This window comes from Montipora foliosa, chromosome 1 (genome assembly GCF_036669935.1).
Source record: "Montipora foliosa isolate CH-2021 chromosome 1, ASM3666993v2, whole genome shotgun sequence".
Classification (NCBI taxonomy): domain Eukaryota; kingdom Metazoa; phylum Cnidaria; class Anthozoa; order Scleractinia; family Acroporidae; genus Montipora; species Montipora foliosa.
The window spans coordinates 52,203,551-52,218,550 of record NC_090869.1 but is presented as its reverse complement, the minus strand read 5'-3'; the positions used below and the strand labels follow the sequence as shown (position 1 = coordinate 52,218,550).

Here is a 15,000-nt window from a genome sequence, read left to right as displayed (position 1 = left end):
AGTTTTCCTTTTAGAAAAGAGAGACTGCTTAATTGTCGACAGCCTCATTTTTTGGCGTTTTTCTAGTGTGTGAGAATTTTTGTTTTTGTTTCAGTTGTCGACTACTTTTAGATCTCCGCGCCATTGTGCCAGCGGCTTTCCCCGCCGGCTTAAAACATGGAGGATTGCAGAAGTAAAAACAGGCTCATCTTGATCCCCATCTGCATTAGTAGTTTCTTCGTTGCATATTATATCAACCAAATAACATTTTTCTGCGTCGTTAAATCGGCGTTCTCTTTTGCCGCTTTTCTCCTTTCTTGCCGCCATTTTGAATGCACGAACACCTTAGCATGCGTAGTAAGCTCTTGGTGCCCAACCTCCCTGCGTATCGGTTGCTAAATCAGTATTTGAGCGCCAGTGTGTGGAATCCCTTTATCGGACTTATTTAGTTGTCGATAACTTTAGGAGGGTCTCCCTGCCTAACCACCCACTGAACCTCAAACGGGGCAGTGGAAAAACCATTCTTCAAAACACAGCTTGATGTATTGTTATAAAATGTGTAGATCCATTGTATAAAAGAAGCTCCAAAATGAAAAGCAGACAGAGTACTAAACAAAAAATCTCTACTTACAGAGTCAAAGGCTTTCTTGAAATCAATAGCGATCAGTCTTCCTTCTATTTGATATCTTTTTGTATAGTCCGAAATATCCTCGATAGACTTCACGGCATCACAAATAGTTCTATCTTTGACATATGCACATTGATTATGATGAACAACGCTAGGTAGAACAGCCTCGAGTCTTTTAGCAGTAGCTTTAGAGCCAATTTTTAAATCAACATTAACAAGCGATATTGGTCTCCAGTTAGCTATATCCCTCTTGTGTTTATCTTTTTTTTCAATACGTGTAATGATAGTACGCTTCTGTGTGTTTGACTATATTCTCCGTGATCGTACGAATAATTTAAACTTTCTACCATTAGATTACCTACAATATTCCAAAAAGCCTTATAAAATTCTGCCGTTAAGCCGTCATCACCTGGTGACTTATTATTTTCAAATAATTGGAGACTCTTAAGGCATTCGGCAACCGTTAATTTCCATTCACAAGCTTGAGCATTTTCTGCAGTGAGTCTTGGTATTTCTGGATTTTCTAGAAACGAATTCAGTAAATTCTCAGAGGGTGTTAAAGAATCAGCCTTATACAGTAAAACTTCTCAATCTCTTGCAATATTTCTTTAGGATTCGTGGTTAAAATGCCATCCTTATTGAACACCTTACGCACGGAGCTTTTAGCCTTTTGTGTGATTCAAAATTTACGAAATACTAGTTACTCTTTTCTCCTTTATCATACCAAGTTGCTCTAGATCGAACGATTGCGCCTTGAGATAAGTTCTTATATATGCTGTTATACTCTGATTTTAAAATTTCTAATTGTTCAAGGTTTTCCGAGGACGGACATCGCCCACACTCAGTTCCTTACAAGTCTTTAAAGCTTAGGAAGCCTCAATGTCAGTAATCTTTTCCCTTCTTTTACGTGCCTTCTCTTTTCACGGTATTTCATCGACACCTGCCGTATTCTGTATTTAATTAAATCCCATAATACTCTTTTATCGCTAATTTCCTTTCATTTAACAGTGTAACAAAATTGACATCTTCTACTAAGCTAACATTAAATTTCAAGAAAGAAGGACCATGCTTTTGTCTGTCTATATTATTAAAGTGGAGAACAATTGCCGAATGGAATTGATCGATGAAATAATGTCGGGCTTTTCGATATCCTCTTGACAAACATCACTAATCTTCTCTGAATTAATGGATTTCTTTGCCTCCAAGTGAAACGTTTAGTTTCAGGATTCCTTATTCTCCATATGTCTACCCAATCATAGTCTAGGCATAAATCTTGGATGTTTTTAACGGAATCTTTTCTAAAAGGGTTACCACCTGAGCAGTCGAGGTCGGAATCAAGCGCGGTGTTAAAATCTCCACCTATAACTATCTTTTGTTCTTGGTCGACGACGAAATTCTCAATGATGTCATTTAGATTATCAAAAAAGTGGCATTGTTCCATTACAACATAGCGACCTTGAACATCCACTTCGACAGATTTTAAGTTACTTCTTACTAGAACCATTACACCACAGCTATGATTAGTACCATGTGACGAAAGAAGCTTACCTTGCCATTGTGTTTTCCAGGTATCTTCAACATCCATGTGCAATATCTTTCTTGAAGAAAAATGATTTCATATTTCCGCTCGTTTAGCCACATGAAGAGGGCTTTCCTTTTCTTTGCAGAACGAATCCCTCGAACATTTAGCTACAGCAATTTGAAATCAGTATATTCCTTTTCGAATAAAAGAATTGGTTTGTTGTTTTGCTAGCTATGCGAAATATTCTGCACTGAAAAACTGCGCATAAATAAAAATAGATGAAATGGCTTGCAATTTGTAAAGAGGTTCTTGTTGTACAAACATACAATACACTTCACTAAGCACAATAGTAAATTATGACTGCGGATAACTTTACCCGGAGCGCAGCCTATGGGATTTGGAACTTTATACATACTCCTAAATTTGAATACGAAATACAAAGCGAAAAAAAAAAAACAAACGTTTCTATAGCGTCCATAATTTTTCACTCTTAAATAGTTTTAAGCATCATTACATTACATTACATTACATTACGTAGGAATAAAATGTCCATCGATATACCGGTATAGCTAGCCGGGTTCCTTCTTATCAAACGAGGCTAATTTTCCTTCTTCTCTTGCCTTTTTTAATTTTGGCCATTGCTTCTTGCGTCTTTCCTGAATTTCCTTACGGAAATCAGTGAATACTCTCACCTCTGTATCATCTCTGACTTCGAGTGCTCTCCTGAAGATACGTTCCCTGTCGGGGAATCTTAAGAAGTGGGCAATAATCGGTCTCCTTGCACCTGTTTTTTTCTTACCAATTCGATGCACGCGTTGAAACCCTATGTCCCTTGCGCCGTCAATCTCCAACTCCCTCTCCAAAAACTGATACATAACTTCACTTACAACTTCTTCGGTGCCGATCACTTCAGGGAGGCCCAAAAATCGCAGATTCTCCCTCCTATTGTAGACTTCTTGATAGACACAGCGACCGTTTGTCAGCCTGTTGATGTTGCTGAACAATCATTTCTGTCATGGTCGAAGCTGACGTGAAGTTCTTGCCGTTGCCGTCAGCGCTTGATTCGATTACTTTGTTGTTCACTTCGAAAAATCTCTTGCCGTCAGGAGAAACAGCTTCCGAGCCACTACTATTTCTGGTTTTCCGTTTCTGTTTGCTGGGCAGCTCAGAAATGCAATGAAATTGACGCTAAAAAATATATTTTGACATTCAAATAAAGCGGAGCGGGTGAAAATACGTCTTCACTCCTCCATAGTCGACCCAGATCCATCATTTATTGATAATTCATTCAAGTTCTCCGGAAGGTGGCTTCGCCTCTACTCGGCTACTCTGGTGTAATTCATTCATAATTCACTCAAGTTCTCTAGAAGGTGGCTGCGCGTCTACGCAGCTACTCCGTTGTAATTTATTCATAATTCAGCGAAGTTACTTGAGCCGTAGTAACTGTTGACAGGCTAACCAGCTGAAATTAGCCTGTTCCAGGCTCTCAGAAAGTAGGGAAAGAGAACAAAATGCGTGCGAAAAATGTTTTCGTTTTCCCGACTGTCTGGGAACCTGGAACAGGCTAGTTTCAAATCTGTGCCTAGGCTCAGACGGAGTTCGTTACATCGACATACGAGACTTTGGGGTCAGATTTCACGGCTCAGTTCTGTTCTTTGTCTCACAAGTCTCAAGAGAGATTTCTCTAAACAAAATAATATTCAAATTTAACCATAAAACCTCGCAGCCATGTCACGGTGAATATTGATATATCAAACGCATTTCCGCGTAGCCATTTATAAGAGCTACGCATAATAGCTAGTAGTGCGGGGTATCCTGCAGTTTGGCCTTATTTTATCCTCTGGTTTGAATTTTCCGTCGAAAAATCGGTAATGTGGGTGATTTTTGGCCAACAGACATCAGTTATTCGTAATGTCATGTGGGTCGTTGCCGTAGCAAAGGGGGCTTGATCAGTTTTTTAGTCAAATTTATGTCCAAGAAAACAGATAAAATAAGGAAAATTTTTATTTTGCATCCAAAACTTCTTAATCAACGTTAAAATGACCAAATCCGTGTGGAAAACTAATTTTTGTGTTATTTTTGCATATATGTATTCATTATATTCTCTTTTTATAAAATGTTTTAGGTCTCTGTAAATAAGTTATATGTTTTTGGAAAGTTTATTTTATTAGCTTTAAAACGATGTATTGCTTTTCCCCTAACTGTAATAATTTTTGAGAAAAAAAAATGCGATAGTGAATTTCGCGCGGTTTTTTAATACATTTTTGAAATCTTAACGCATAGTTAATGTAGTCTCAATGAAAGTGAGCATTGACGTATGACAACAAAAAAATATTTTAACGATTCTATTTTATACTTACGCTTCTAACTTCGCAATTGTCTTGATGAAGTGTTTTGCAAGTGATCTAAAAGCTTATCTCATACGAGTCAATTTTACTAATGATTATGTACGACAATGATAGACACTGATTGACAGTAAATACTATTAGTTAATTATATGCGTTTTGTTCCTTTTTTTTCAGCAATGGATTTCTCTGCAACGGACGCTAATTTTGACTTACAACTTTTGTTTTCGCAAAGAGTTGCCGGTTTCATTTTTATTTTCAATTATTTGGTATTTATGAAAATGCAGACTTTATTAACGATTTTTAGCCCCGACTAAAGTAGGTGACGTACATTCTTCCTTTGAAAACATGAAAATAAAACCAGTTTGGCTTTCTAGGAAGTTTAAACTTTTGAGGAAAAAACCCCAACTGACCGAAAAAAAAATACGGTGTTATACGATGTAGTTCCCGCATAAAAATGGAAAAAATTCTGTATGGGAAAGTTAGCACAGTATGGCGAGTAGTGAACCCTAGATTTTGAGAGAACGGGAACAACTTTAGTTTAACATTAAGTGGTACTGTGAAACTCCAAAATATAAACAATGATCGTGCAATTGTCCCTAAACGGTATGGGTTAAGAGAAGGAATCTGGCCACTTCGAGCGTTCTTCACAGTGTCCATGATACCAAAATTCAAGAAGCAGGCGAAAACACAGGTGAAGTACAGTAGACGATTTAGTAATGCAAAAGATCGATATAAACTAAAGTGCCCGAATAAAATCAATTGTTTGGCTAGGTGTCAAGAATGTCTGGAGTGAGTCACAGATTTGGGGGGAAAATATGGTAATTAAGGTCGCGGAAATTAGCGTGCTAATTAATTAGCAGGGCGGAAATTAACGTTAGCTTAAATTAACGCGAATTTTTGAAATTCGCGTTCATCCATTCACTCCTAATTCAATATATATTAAGAAAAAAAAATGCAGTTACTGATATCCGTTACAGCTAGCCAATTATAATTTGCTTTTAATTGTTTATCCACTAATTTGTTAACCCTCAAAATATTCGCTTGTTTTCGCTCCAAATCCTATATATTTAAGTTAACTCAGTTACATGGCCACCATATTATTTTATCTCCTGGGATGAATGTTTCGTCGAAAAAAGACGTTAATTATTCGTAAAATGATCTGTCTCGTTGCCGCAGCAACAGATCGCAAACTTGGCACTTATATCGAATTAGCACATTACACATAATCGCTATTCGGATTACTAAAAAATGTCGAAAACATTCCTGCCTGAACAATATTCGGTCAAATTTATGTCCAAGTAAGCAGACAAAATATGGAAATTTTTTACTTTGCAACCAAAAATTCGTAATCAACGTTAAAATGCATATGACCAAATCCGTGTGGAAAACTAATTTTTGTGTTATTTTTGTATATATTTATTCATTATATTCTCTTTTTATAAAATGTTTTAGTTCTCTGTAAATAAGTTATATGTTTTTGGAAAGTTTATTTTCTTAGCTTTAAAATGATGTATTACTTTCCCCCTAACTTTAATAATTTTTGAGAAAAAAAATTGCGATAGTGAATTTCGCGCGGTTTTTTAGTATATTTTTGAAATCTTAACGCATAGTTAATGTAGTCTCACTGAAAGTGAGCATTGACGTATGACAACAAAAAAATATTTTAACGATTCTATTTTATACTTACGCTTCTAACTTCGCAATTGTCTTGATGAAGTGCTTTGCAAGTGATCTAAAAGCTGATCTCATACGAGTCAATTTTACTAATGATTATACACGATAATGATTATATACGACAATGATTGACAGCAAGTACTATAGTTAATTATATATGCGTTTTGTTCCTTTTTTCTCAGCAATGGATTTCTCTGCAAGGAACGCAAATGTTAACTAACAACTTTTGTTTTCCCAAATTTCAGAGAAAATTAGTCAAGAGTTGCCGGTTTAATTCTTATTTTCAATTATTTGTTCTTTATGAAAATGCAGACTTTATTAACGATTCAGTAGCCCCGACTGAAGTAGGTGACGTGCATTCTTCCTTTGAAAACACGAAAATAAAACCAGTTTGACTTTCTAGGAAGTTCAAACTTTTGAGGAAAGAACCCCAACTGACCGAAAACAAAAAGTGCCCCTGTGATAAAAAAAAGTCACATCTATAATAAACCAAGCGTAGACGTAATTGCAACTCGTTTATTATGTCGAGTTAATGTGTAATCGCTTTATCCGTATAAAGGTAATATGAGAATCACTAAATTAATCAATCAACTGTCACTGTACAAACAAAAAGAGAGTCTCAAGTTCCATATGTACTATGAACGTGTCCTTTATACGCACGTAAACGTTTTCTACACTCCCCAAAGTTTTTTTCGCATTGCGAGAAACTTTCAACGTTCGATGTCTCTGTTCAACAAAATACTAAGATTTGATCAAACTATGTTCAGTGACGGTCGACCTCCCCAACTACGGCTGCCTTTCGTCGGGGTCGAACGGCAAAATTAGAAACTTGGTTCTCAGCAGGCTGTCTGATCTCACTGTCCACATTCGATCTAACTTCGATTGGAATCAAATGCTGCACAACTCTCCGTAAATATGTCGAACGCCTTTCACTGTTTCCGACCTTAACAATAGCTGCTCGAATCTTTCCATCAGCTCCAGAAATGAGTTCCTCAACGTTAACTCTCGCTAGTTTCCAGAAGACTCTGGTCGATGAATCGTTTTTAAGTAAAATAGTATCTCCGACGGAGATTTCTTGAGAACCATTTCTTCTGTTTGCTACGCTCGATTGTTCACGCAAGCTAGTGAGATATTCCTTTCTCCACTGTTTATTTACTTGTTGAAGTAAATTCTTGTGATGGCGAGCTCTTCTTGTCAAAGATTGATGCGTACTGATGATCTCGTGATGAGAACTGTTCGGTGTTGGCGTGACACGTCGACCATAAATAAGATTATAAGGTGTGTAATGCATAAGAAATTGAATCCGCGTCATCATGGATGTAAGTGATTGGCCTTGCGTTGATTACTGCTTCGATTTCCAACAGTACTGTTCGCGGCACTTCATAATTCAAAGTTGACCGACCGAGTACTTTCTTTAAAGGCGTCTTGATACTTAGGACCAATCGCTCCCAGAAACCTCCCCACCACGGAGCCCTTTCGATGATAAAGTTCCACGAAATTTTCTGGTTAACGAGGTAACGCACCACTTCGTTGGATCTAATGATCTTTCTTAGTTCCTTGCTCGAAGATTTGAAGGTCCTTGTGTTATCTGACGTAAGAGTAGCAGGGAGTCCGCGTCGACTAGTGAATCGTCTGAATGCTAACAGAAAATCTTGAACGTTGAGGCTTTTGCATAACTCCAACTGTACAGCCCTTGTCGAAGCGCATGTGAACAAACATAAGTAAACTTTGGTTGATATCTCCTCGTCTGGATTACCGCTGTCAACATTCAACGGGCAGACAAAGTCCAATCCCACATGCGTAAAAGGTGGATCCTCCGAAACCCGTTCGCATGGAAGACCGGGGGAAGATTGTGACTTGTATGAAGTTTCATCGATTTCCACCAAATTACACATTTTTTTAATCACTTGTTTTACTGCTTCGCGATCTCTCAAAATCCAAAATCGTTCTCTGATCAGGGTGAGTGTGTCCCTTATTAACCGCGCGGCCATGGGCAAAGCGCGGTTCTTGCTCTGCAATCGGTTAATTTTTTACTGGGTTGCCAGTATGGCAAACCCAGTTGGGGTCTGTGTTTAGTTTGTTTGGTTTATTTTTTTTATTATTTTTATTTTTTCCGTGTCGGTAAAAGTCTTGCCTGTCACTCCCCTGCTAAGTGGTGGCTTTGTGCATAGAGCCTTCTGCGCGTATTTTCTTAGGATCGAGAGGGTAGTGGAAAATGCGTAGATTTCTCTGGTGGACACAGTAGAACGATTAACTAAACCGGCAATGGCGTCGAAAGTCATGTAACACGAATGGCGTTTTAGTGGATCTTTGGATAAAATATACCCTTATGAAGCTCAATAATGGCAAGTCAATTGGATATACAGGCGGTGGAATCTTAAAAGCGACGAATAATGGACTTCGACAACAATCTATCGCCCGTCGAGCCGAAATCAAAGTGAGCTGTATTTACTTGAAGTACATGGTAATTTGACATGATTGAGTTTCTTGCCTTGACGCACACAATGAAATAGGTAGAGGTTTTCGCCTCTAAGAGCAAATATGTTGTTTGTTTCAATAAATTTTTCGCTGGAAAAGGATTTTGTGGTATTTTCTGCCTTTGTGAATTATAATATCATGTTGTGTATTGAATTTCCGAGCTTAAGGTTATGGGATATGGGAGAAGTTTTTTAGTATTGCTCTGTAAGCAGGAAGGGTTCACAGGCCTGTTGGAAGCGTGCTTGAGTTTCAACAAAATGAGCCCCAAAATCAGTGAAAAATTGTGACGCAGATGAATAATAAAGTAGTTGCTATTTCCAAAATGATGAAATTACCTGGTGATAAATAACGTCGAACGCGTCCTGGAGAGTAAATTTTGACTTTGCATAAACAAGAGTTGGGCGATTGTGATCTTTGTTTTGACTTCGCTCATTTCGTTGTCAAACTTTATAACACTTGACAGAAAAAGAAACTTACAAAAACCCGGTATCTTGCCATCATTTGACACAGATGCTTCACTGTTTGGCGAGTAAACATGCCGAGGTAACTTAATCACGGCGCCCGCTGAATTCCGGCCATGTCACTTTCGATTTTGCGATTTATTTGAACGTAGCAAAAATCTCCCAAAATGTTTGTCGCTGATCGTAACTTTTTTTTCGGTCAGATGCTTCTGTTTAATGAGGGGTTTATTGTTTTGGTCTCCCATCCTGACACTAACCCCGCCGGACATGGATAACTTCAGTGAACTTTAGTATTACAAAGCTGTCAGATGCTCAGAGGGCACACTTGTGGTGAAAAGAAGTTGTGAGGGAACTTGAAAATTATCAATATGTCAGCCCAGAAGCCAATGTTTCTCGCTTCTCTTTTATTTGTTATTCTTCAGAGACTGGAATGCTGGAATGAATGTGGTATTTCAATACCACACAATCCAGTGCCTTCTGATTTTCTGTAACACGTACCACAGGCAGCCCAGTGTATGCTTCACGGAAGCATCTCGTTTTTTTTTTCGTTTTGTCGGAGAGCTGAACCAGACTTCCACTCGGCGACATGGTCAGTGGGACTTCCAGTCATGCAACTTAGGATCTTTATTCGCCAAAAAGCTGTTAAAACGTGAATGTACTTAAAATTTTATGAATATAGTCCGCTTTTTATTTACAGCAAAATATATATATTTTTGTGTCTTATTGAAACATGTAATCGTGACTTTTAAGAAAGAAAGCTAAGACTATTACGTTATCGGATATTTCACAACGGTTTCGACTGATGGTGCAATCAAAGTGCAATCGGAGATTTGACAACGGCTCTAAGTAATGGTGCAATAACTTTGTTTGCAGCCGTTGTTGTCAGTTTGTTGTGCTACAGATTGATCAAGTGATTTTGGTTCTATAGTCATCAGTGGATCAACTAGGACTGCTTTGGAATGTGTACTACGTTGCGACTATAGTGGTAAGAAAACAGATAAATTTTGAACGCGCGGTTTTAAGATCTGAAAGATCTTCTTGTTTCGCAATGTTTTACTGATTCGTGCGCACCTTTGATGATTAATCGGACGAACTCGTGTTTCGGTGGCAGTAGAATTGGATTTCTTGTGTTCCCCGATAAATCGGCATTATTTATCCTCCCCTTGCATTTGACAACTCCATCTTCAAGAAATAATCCAAACTGGAAGACGTAAGTCGGCGGCGCAGACTTGGATTGACGGTGATCGTGAAGGAACTTGATTTTTTGTTCAAATGAAGACGCTTGAACAGACTTTATCCAAAGTTCTTCTGCTTTAGCTAAGTTCAATGCACCGAGAATTTCATTTCCGTTCTCGGGTTTCGACTTGCTTCGTACCTTGTTCTTTTGCTTGTTTACAAAACCGACGACTATGGCTGTCACACGCAGCAATTTTGTTAATTCACTGAATTGTTTTACGTCGATTAATGCGTCAATCTTGGGATCTATTGAACAACTGGGCGAACGCGAAACCAATGAGTGTGTGATCTCGACTGGATTTTTAACAGTTTCTTTGAGAGCTAATTCATCTTCTTCTTGTCGTTGTTCGCTTAAAGACCATTCCGATATCAGGATTGTAGAGGAATTCGGGCCCGTTCCACCAAATGGTATTAACCGACAGTTCTTTCGCGTTAAATCCTCGCGACGGCAAATCAGCTGGGTTCTGTTTTCCAGGGCAATGTCGCCAGTTTCTCTTTGAAGTTAACTTGCGAATTTCTTCCACGCGATGCTGCTCATATTGTTTCCATGGTCTTTCATTCGTTATCCAGCATAGATATGATGGCGTGCGGACGTGTATCTGAGGGCTCCGCGGCGAATTCCGTCGAATTTGTTGGCACTGAACCTTCCTCATCTCCCTAAAACCAATACCTACATTGGGACGACAAACAAAGTCTATTTAAGTGGAAAGGGAGCCTAACACAACTTCAGGAATTTTGTTCGAAAGTCCTGAATTTGGAAGTTTCTGCAACCACGAGTCCCTCTGAAAGATCTCGTTCTTTGAAGTCGAAGAGAATCACGTTGGTTTTATTCAACAGTACCGGCACACTTCAAGTCCAAGGTCCAGAAGCAAAAGCAATGAAAGCAGACCTGAACAAGCTACTCCAGTTACCGGTTGATGACGACTCAGTTATTCTCGCGAATGAAGAAGAAGCTTCTACACCGGCATTTAACAAGAACGTCAAATCAGTACAAGAGGAGTTGGACTGTCTGAAATCTGAAGCGCTGAACTTATGGGCTCATATAAAAGGGAAACCTAAAGAGGGAGACCTGAGATCCGAAAATTCTCGACTTCGGGATATAATTCTATCTTTGAAGGAAGAAAATAAAAAGTTAGTCCAAGAACGCGATTCTTTAAGTTTTGCATTGCAAATCGTATCCAGAGAAGCAGCTACTCAATGCCGCTCAACGAATAACACCTCTAACGAACATAGCATTGTCCAAAATATGGATGAGTCCACACCTTGCGCCAACAAAGAACAAGGCTTCAATGTGAAATCAAAGAACAAAAGAAAGAAATCGAAAGACAAAGGAGGTCCTAATAATTACTAATCCCCATGAAATTCTATTGTTCTCTGTCTGCATTAAATCAACGATTGTAGTCTTTAATATGGCAAAACAACTGTCTGAGGAAAACGGAGGCGGTCCTTTTTGTTAGCAGGGAAATTATCAGGGGTAATATAATTCTACGCGCTAAATAAGCATGCTGCAATATTAAAAACATTGCACTGTGCAGGCTGCAATATTAAAAATATTGCAGTGTGCAGGCTACAATTATTTAAAATATTGCAGCCTGTTTTAGGAAATTTAATGTATAAAGTGCGCAAAAACTGATAGCTTACAACATTGTCAACAGTACCGTTTGCGTTTAATTCTCGTTCATTGCAACTTAATTTTTTGTTTCGAGGTGCCATTTTGATCAACTAAATGCAATCACGGAGACTGATAGTATAGAACACAATTTATTGTATTAAGAAGTATTCATCAGTTTATTTATAGGAAATAACAATTCTAGTGGAATTAGTGCTAACAACTACTGACTGATTACTACCCTCTTGATCACATTTTTCCGGGCTTACTACTTTAACCTCTGGTGCGATATAATTTTCCCCAGCACCGTTTTCTTCCTTTTTCTCTACATCAGTTACAGCCTTTTTTGAAAGAGAACCCTGCAAAATTTCGCTTGCTTCCCTTTTGAGTGCCGATGAGGTACATTTATATGCTCTGACACCATCGGAAGACCGATGGCCAGTGGTTTCTTGGATAAGTTGTTCTGGAACACCACTATCATACAATCGTGTAGCACAAGAACGCCTCAGAGAGTGATTAGTGTAGTGCCCATCGAACTGCGCTTTTTTCATAATTTTCTTTACCACATTTCCTAAAGTTTCTCTCCCTGCTGCCTTTTTGTAGTACCATATTTCCCCATTTGGCTTTGGCAAAGCGCGCAAATAAAATGCGTCGTCACTAACTTCATTTGGCACGTGAGACAAGTATTTTTTATACAGCTCAACCGGGCATCGCTGAACATTTGTCAAATTCTTATATGCCCGAACAACTTTCCTTTTGATACGCAAATGACTCAATCCCCCATTATTTGTCTTACTGATATCCTCGGTATACTGCAAAAATTCACGCCCCAATTTGTCACACTGTAAAGACAACTGTGAATTTCTTAGTCTCAAGTTTCTGTGTTCTTGCCCGGCCCTCAGAGCAAAAATAACGCCTAAAACCCAAACCAACGTATCGCGAAGCAATTCTGCATTTTCACTACCAAGAAAGCTATGTTCCCACAAATAGTTTTCTTGTTCCTGTGTTATCAAATTTGCCTGGTTAACACTACTCCTATACCTTGCCGTGCTCTTTCTTTCATTACAAAGTTTAAAGCAGAATTCAGATTTCTAAATGTACAACCTTTCTTGTCGATCATAGTTATATTTCGCTTACATTGCACACGTAAATACATTTGAATGCTACTCAAAATTTCATATAGAGTTTTTCCAGGATACTCTTGGCCATCTTCCTTTCTCACTTCTGCAACAAAACGAGCCAATGTAAAGTCCAACATCTCGTCCGACATCTCGTCTATATCTTGTTGAATTACCGCCTCGCCACTATAATCTTGTTTCAAAACCGCTTCATTTCTCTGCTTCTTCCAATCCTCAAAGACTTTCAAAACCCACGCCCATTTTCGGCGGCTGGAGTCTGATACCCAGCTTCTGTCAAACTTCTCGCATTCTGAGGCGGTAATTGGCGTTCTAAATCTTTGCTCTATTTAAAAAAAAGAAAATGGAAACGCCGCCTTTAGAAGTCGATAAAGAATTAAAGCACTGACAGAAATGTCCAAACGTTACACGTTACCTTCGATTTCTGCTGAAATATCTGCGTTCGTAGTGCTCTGTGTAATAAATAATCCTTCGTCTTCCGACGAATCCATCGTCTTTCTAAACCCAGGGATTTCTGCTGAAATATCTGCTTTCGTAGAACTCTGTGTAATAAATAACCCTTCGTCTTCCGACGAATCCATCGTCTTTTTAAACCAGGTTCGCACTGAGTAAAATGACTGAATTCTCTGGCTTATAAAGTATGCAAATTTGCAGTGTTACACACCTTGCAGGAATTAATTCCATCGTTGGAATTGTTTTGAACAACTATAACAACGAGCTACAACAACAATCCTCGGCATCATTAAAATCGAAGATATATTCATCACAAACAAGGAACAATAGCAATGAGCATCACAATTATCTCACATACGTGCGACTAAAATCGAAGATCCAACACAGACGCAAAACAATAGGATTTCATGGGGATCAATAATTATAATGTAATATTTCTCATAATGTCATGTGCCTCAGTAATTATCCATTAAATAACACCCTGACAGGAAACGAATCCAAACCCGAAAAACAACCAAAAGAGCGCACAACCCTGCTCATAGGAGATTCGATGATCTCAAGAATACCTGGAAAAGACCTGGGAAAAGCAGTCGGCCATAGGGTTATAGCCAAGCCTTTCTCGGGCGCTACGACAAAGGCAAGAATCACTATCTCAAGGAAAATCTGGAATCTTCGCCCAACGAAGTGATTTTACACATTGGGACTAATCATTTTAAAACCAGGGAATCAAAGGCTGTTGCGGAATCGATTGTGGATCTCGCGAGGCATATCGAGGGCACCTGCGATACTATAGGAACGCTGTAGGAGCTTTTATGCAGAAAAGATAAGCTTGACCAGGAAGTGAAAACAGCCAACAAGCATCTAAAGAAGTTCTGCCATCAACATGGATGGAAATTAATCCATCATGAGAACATATCTTATAGTGGACTCAACAAAGATGGACTGCACTTAAATTTTAAAGGTAATGAGCTGTTTTATAATAATTTTAAATCGCACCTAGAATGAGATAATGTGCTGTCCGTTAATGATTAATAATGAGTGATGCCATTCTAAAGCCGCGCAAAGGAGGCAATATTGAGACAGATTTTTCGGCCCTATTAGCAAACAATGATTCGATGTTGTTTCCATAAATGAAACGAAACTGAACGAGAGTATTCGAGATCATAAAGTTCATATTCCGGGATACGAAGTAATTCGCTGCGATAGACTAACAAAATGCGGCAGAGGGGTATGTTTCTATGTAAAAAATTCAATCAATTTTACACTTCGAAATAACCTACATATGGATGCATTAGAAAATCTTTGCTTGGAAACCAATAAGCCAAATTCAAAATCTTTTGTGATTGTTACTTGTTACAGACCACCTGACTCTTCCATTGGTATTGTTTCACCATTTGGGAAATTGGATAGTGAAAATGTAGAATTTTTGTACTGGGAGACATGAACTGTGACATGATCACTACTCGATATGATAAT

The 15,000-nt window shown here is 38.5% G+C and overlaps 1 protein-coding gene and 1 pseudogene across 2 annotated transcripts in view; both read right to left on the bottom strand.

Annotated features, from left to right (window-relative positions):
• Window positions 1-6,236, bottom strand: part of LOC138000870 (uncharacterized) — a 51,291-nt gene extending 45,055 nt beyond the window's left edge. The window contains exon 1 of one of the 2 annotated variants that reach the window (XM_068847554.1): window positions 6,165-6,236. The gene's annotated coding sequence lies outside the window, so the exon portion shown is untranslated. Of the gene's footprint in view, window positions 1-4,489; window positions 4,545-6,164 lie in introns of those variants that run through there. The other variant, XM_068847548.1, reaches the window with a different exon arrangement.
• A 5,878-nt stretch (window positions 6,237-12,114) lies between these two features.
• LOC137971055 (zinc finger MYM-type protein 2-like) lies at window positions 12,115-13,652 on the bottom strand (annotated as a pseudogene).
• Between the last annotated feature and the right edge of the window lie 1,348 nt (window positions 13,653-15,000).